This window comes from Bubalus kerabau, chromosome 5, assembly GCF_029407905.1.
Source record: "Bubalus kerabau isolate K-KA32 ecotype Philippines breed swamp buffalo chromosome 5, PCC_UOA_SB_1v2, whole genome shotgun sequence".
Lineage (NCBI taxonomy): Eukaryota > Metazoa > Chordata > Mammalia > Artiodactyla > Bovidae > Bubalus > Bubalus kerabau.
In genome coordinates this window covers 119,700,693-119,706,771 of record NC_073628.1, presented here as the reverse complement: position 1 = coordinate 119,706,771, position 6,079 = coordinate 119,700,693, and positions in this window count along the sequence as shown.

The following is a 6,079-nucleotide window of genomic DNA, read 5'->3' as shown; positions in this document are numbered from 1 at the left end:
TGCAGCCTACCAGGCTCCTCTGTCCATGGGATTTTCCAGGCAAGAGTACTGGAGTGGGTTGCCATTGCCTTCTCCGGAAAAGCTATGACCAAGCATATTAAAAAGACAGCATATTAAAAGGCAGAGACATTACTTTGCTGATAAAGGTCCATCTAGTCAAAGTTATGGTTTTCCAGTAGTCATGTATGCATGTGAGAGTTGGACTATGAAGAAAGCTGAGCGCTGAAAAACTGATGCTTTTGAACTGTGGTGTTGGAGAAGACTCTTGAGAGTCCCTTGGACTGCAAGGAGATCCAACCAGTCCATCCTAAAGGAAATCAGTCCTGAATATTCATTGTAAGGACTGATGCTGAAGCTGAAACTCCAATACTTTGGCCACCTCCAATACTTTGACCACCAATGAAGAACTGACTCATTGAAAAAGACTCTTGATGCTAGGAAAGATTTAAGGCAGGAGAAGGGGATGACAGAGGATGAGATGGTTGGATGGCATCACCGACTCGATGGACATGGTTTGAGTAAGCTCTGGGAGCTGGTGATGGACAGGGAGGCCTGGCGTGCTGCAGTCCATGGGGTCACAAAGAGTTGGACACAACTGAGTGACTGAACTGAATGTAAGCTTTTAAACCTATATATTTGCCTTTATAACATTTCACAGATTTTACACGATAATATCAATTTTCTTTTTATTTAGTCCAAAATATTTTCTAACTTCCATGTGATTTCTTCTTTGAATCATGTATTATTTAGAAGTATGCTGCTTAATTTCCAAACATTTGGGGATTTTTCAGATATTTTTCCATTACTTATTTCTGATTTAATTCCTTGTGATCAGAGGACATACTACATATGATTTCAATCATTTTAAATTTCTAGAGAATTATTTAACAGCTGGACATATGGTCTATCTTGGTAAATGTTCCTTGTGTACTAGAAAAGAATGTGTATTTTGCATTGGTTGAGTGGAGTGTCCAATAAATGTCAGTTAGTCCAAGTTGGTTAGAATGTTTAAAAATCCATGTCTCTGATTATTCTCTGATTGATCTGTCAATTATGAAAAGGCGTGCTGATATCTGCAACTATAATAATAGATTTGTTTTTTCTCTTTGCAGATTTGTCTGCTTCTTCATGCATTTTGAAGTCAGTTATCCTGTGCATACACACTTAATATTATTATGCCTTCTTAATTAATTGATCCCTTTAATCATTGTGAAATATCCCTGTTAATCCTTCATAATATTTCTTATTCTGAAGCCTATTTTTTCTACTGTTAATATAGCTAAAACAGCCTTATCTTTTCCCAACCTTTTCCTTTTGTGTCTTTATAATTAAATATAATTCTTATAGATCACATATAGTAGGGGTTTTTACTATCCTAGGACTTCCCTGGTGGCTCAGACAGTAAAGCGCCTGCCTACAATGCAGGAGACTGGGTTTCAATCCCTGGGTGGGGAAGATGCCCTGGAGAAGGAACTGGCAACCCACTCCAGTATTCTTGCCTGGAAAATCCCATGGACGGAGGAGCCTGGTAGGCTACAGTCCATGGGGTCGCAAAGAGTCGGACACGACTGAGCGACTTCACTTTACTATCCTAACAATGTCTGATTTTTTACTATAGAATTGAGACCATTTATATTTGATGAAATTAATGATATGATTTTATTTAAATCTGTCATTTTGCTATCATTTTGCTATTTGTCTCATCTTTGTGTTTTCCTCCAGTTTTCTTTCTTCTGGATTGGCTCCGTGTCTTTTAATTCTATTTTATCACCACTATTGGTTTGTTGGCTATCTTTTCATTTTTTAAGGCTCATCTAGGGTTTACAATATGCATCCTTATTTATGTTTACCTTGAAATACCATCATATACTATCTCATATGTAATGTAAGACCATTGCAATAATATATTTTCATCTCTTATCCCGTTCTTTGTGCTGATGTTGTCACACGGTTTGCTTTTTCATGTTAAAATTCCCACAACATATTATTATTATTTTTGCTATAAGTGATCAATTATGTTTTAAGAAATTTTTAAATGATAAAAATGTTCTTAATATCTATCCACATATTTACCATTTTTAGAGCTCTTCATTCCTTTGTATAGATCCATATTTTCATCTGGTATCACTTTCCTTCTGCCTGAAGAACTACATATCTTGTAGTTCAGGTTTGTCGGGCGCAAAATCCCACAGGTTTTCTTTGTCTGAAAAAAGTTTTTATTGTATATTTCATGTTTGAAAGGTCTAGAATTCTAGGTTGACAAACTTACTTTTCCCCCACATGTAAAAGATACACTACCATCTTTGACTTGCAAGTTTCTGAAGAAAATCAGCCGTTATTCTTTTGTTCTTTTGTACATAATGTGCCATCTCCCCCTGTATCTACTTTTTAAGATTTTCCTCAGAATCAGTTGCTGTCTGTGGTTTGATTATGAGGTCCTTGGTGCAGCTTTCTTAGTATGTATCCTGCTTTTGTATACTCATAGACCCCCTCAGATCTTAGTTGATATTTTTCATAAAATTTGGAAAATATTTGGTCATTATGCTTTCATATATTATTTTTGTTCTTTTTTTCTCTCTCTTTCTCTTCTAAAGACTCCAGTTTGCATGTTAGTCAATATGCTAGTTCCCCACAGGTCTGTTTTTTAATTAAAAAAAATTTTTTTTGGCCACACACCTTGTGGGGTCTTAGTTCCCCAATCAGGATCAAACCCTGGTCCATGGCAGTGAAAGCACGGAGTACTAACCACCGGACTGTCAAGGAATTCCCTGTTGTTCTTTTTAAAATCTCTATGTGTAAGCTTCATTGCAGTTAGGTTTTACTGCAATGTCTTCAAGAGGTTATATTGCTTTACCTTCAACTTTATTTTTTATTTCATGTATTCTGCTGTTAATTTCTTTATCAAGCAAATTTTTTATTTCAGATAAAAGTTCCCTTTACTTTCTCTTTATATTTCCCTTTTCTCATCATGTCTGTATTTTCCATTTAATAACTGATTGCTGTGTTAAGTTGCTCAGCCATGTTCGATTCTGTGACCCTATGGACTGTATAGTCTGCCAAGCTCCTCTATCCATGGAATTTTCCAGGCAAGAATACTGAAGTGAATTGCCATTCCCTTCTCCAGGGGATCTTCCCAACCCAGGGATCGAACCCAGTTCTCTTGCATTGTAGATGGATTTTTTACCACCAGAGAAGTCCCAATAACTGATTATATTGAGTGCATTTATAATACCTGTTTCCAGGTCTTTGTCTACTAGCTTTATAACCTCTGTCATTTGAGGGCTTGTTCATGTTGACTGATTGTTCTGCACGCTTTAGATCACATTTTCCTGCTTTTTTGCATGTCCAGTCACTTTTTATTAGATGCCAAATATTGTGAAAGGAGTAAATCAAGGCTGTATATTGTCACCCTGCTAATTTAACTTATATGCAGAGTACATCATGCAAAATGCTGGGCTGGATGAAGCATAAGCTCGAATCAAAATTGACGGGAGAAATATCAATAACCTCAGATATGCAGATGATACCACCCTTGTGGCAGAAGGCAAAGGAGAAGTGAAGAGCCTCTTGATGAAAGTGAAAGAGGAAAGTGAAAAAGTTTGTCTTAAAACTCAATATTCAGAAAACTAAGATCATGGCATCTATCCCATCACTTCATGGCAAATAGATGGGGAAACAATGGAAACAGAGAGAGACTTTATTTTGGGGGGCTCCAAAATCACTGCAGATCGTGATTGCAGCCATGAAATTAAGACACTTGCTCCTTGGAAGAAAAGCTATAACCAACCTAGACAGCATATTAAAAAGCAAAGATGTTATTTTGCCAACAAAGATCCATCTAGTCAAAGCTATGGTTTTTCCAGTTGTCATGTATGGATGTGAGAACTGAACTATAAAGAAAGCTGAGCACTGAAGAATTGATGCTTTTGAACTGTGGTATTGGAGAAGACTCTTGAGAGTCCCTTGGACTGCAAGGAGATCAAACCAGTCAATCTTAAAGGAAATCAGTCCTGAATGTTCGTTAGAAGGACTGATGCTGAAGCTGAAACTCCAATACTTTGGCCACCTGCTGTGAAGAACTGATTCATTGGAAAAGACCCTGATGCTGGGAAAGATTGAAGGCGAGAGAAGAAGGGGATGACAGAGGATGGGATGGTTGGATGCCATCACCAACTTGATGGACATGAATTTGAGTAAACGCTGGGAGATGGTGATGGACAGGGAAGCCTGGCGTGCTGCGGTCCATGGGGTTGCAAAGAATCGGACACAACTGAGCAACTGAACTGAACTGAATTGAAATATTGTGTTTTTCATTGTTAAGAGTTAGATTTTGTTTAATTCCTTTTAAAAATATTGACCACTGCTCTGACAGAAAATTAAGTCTCCTGCAGATTAGTTTCATTTGCTTGATGCTTATTTTTAAGCCTTTTGCTATGAATCTAGATTATCCTTTATGGCTATTTTAGCCCCATCATTAACACCCAAGTCTTACAAGGTCTCTACTAAATGTTCCATGTGTGGAATGGGGTCTTTCTGCTCTGACTGGCAAAAACTTAAATTATTCCTGGTCCTATGTGATCTCTAGGAATTGTTCAATTTTCATGTACAGAAAAACTCTTCTTTTGCCAGAAATCTCACCCTACAGTTATGCAGATTTATATTCAACCAAAGACTCCAGGGAACCCATATGCACATTTCTGGAGTTCTTTCTTAGCATAACTCCTTCCCTTCCTATAGTCTGTGTCTCACAAATTCTAGCTGACTCAACCCACCTAAATTCTAATCTCTGTCATCTCAGCTCGTCAAAATGTAGGGTTCTGTTTTGTTCTCACTCCATGCACCCTTGTCCAGAAATAGTCTGGAAGGAGAAGACCACGACAGTCACTGGATTCACATCATTTGCTTTCCTTCTCAGAAATCATAGTGTCATGCTCCCTATAGTCTGATGTTTGAAAACATATATTTTGTCCAATTTTCTAGTTGTTTTGGGTGGTAGATTAAGCAGGGATCCTAATAACCTCCATGACTGGGAGTGAAAGGTATGTAAATACTTTTGTTTGAAAAAAACCACTATATATTTTAAATCAATTATTTGTATAATAATTCCATATAGCATAAGATGGGACCAAAAATACAACTGCTAACCTGTAAATCAAATGATATAAATCAACTAATATTTGAAGAAATTGTAAAAATCTTTGCACGTGTAATAAATGAACGTGGAGTTGGTACTTTACTGCCAAAATATAATGAAAACCTGTCAAGAAATCTAAAAGTCATTTGTATCTGAAAAACACAATAACTAGTTTTAAGGAAATAAGCAGTTTTTTTTTCAGCACTTCATTTGATAGTATTCAATGACCTAATGTTTTCTGCTCTTGGGAAGTTTTTCTGACCAAATAACCTCTGCTCTGTTTGCTTGTTTTCACTTCTCTGAAATGTAAAGATGAATCTCACACTAGGGTACCAAACATAGGATTGCCTATGACACTGGATGTCTTTCTAGAAAATAAAAGAGTCCTCCAAACTTCAAGACTCACAATAGTTAAGAAAAAACGTTCTACGCTACGTCTTTATTTTTATTGGAGATTGAGATTCTTCTCCCCAGTCCTCTTTGCCCCACAATCCTTCAACAAAACCAATACCATCACTACCATACAACTAGTCCCCGCTTACACATAGGTTAATTTACAAACTCTTTTTTTATAACACTAGTTGCTTAGAACTTGGAATGCATTTTTAGACAGGTTAGAGACTTTTTTGAGATGCTTTGGTATATGTTACAGATTCTGTAAAGGATCCAGACCAACTCAGAGAGAAATCTTTTTTAGAGAGAAAACAACTAAGCCCGTTCACAATATAACTTAATAACTATGGAGTCTATCTATCCTCCGTTTCCCATAAATATTGAAGTACTGCCTCATGAATCTGCCTGCCACTACAGGGGACACTGGTTCCATCCCTGGTCTGGGAAGGTTCCACCTGCCTTGGAGCAACTAAGCCTGCACACCACAAGTGCTGAGCCCACGTGCCGCAACCACTAGAGCCCAAGTGCTGCAACTTCTGAAGCCTGCTGACC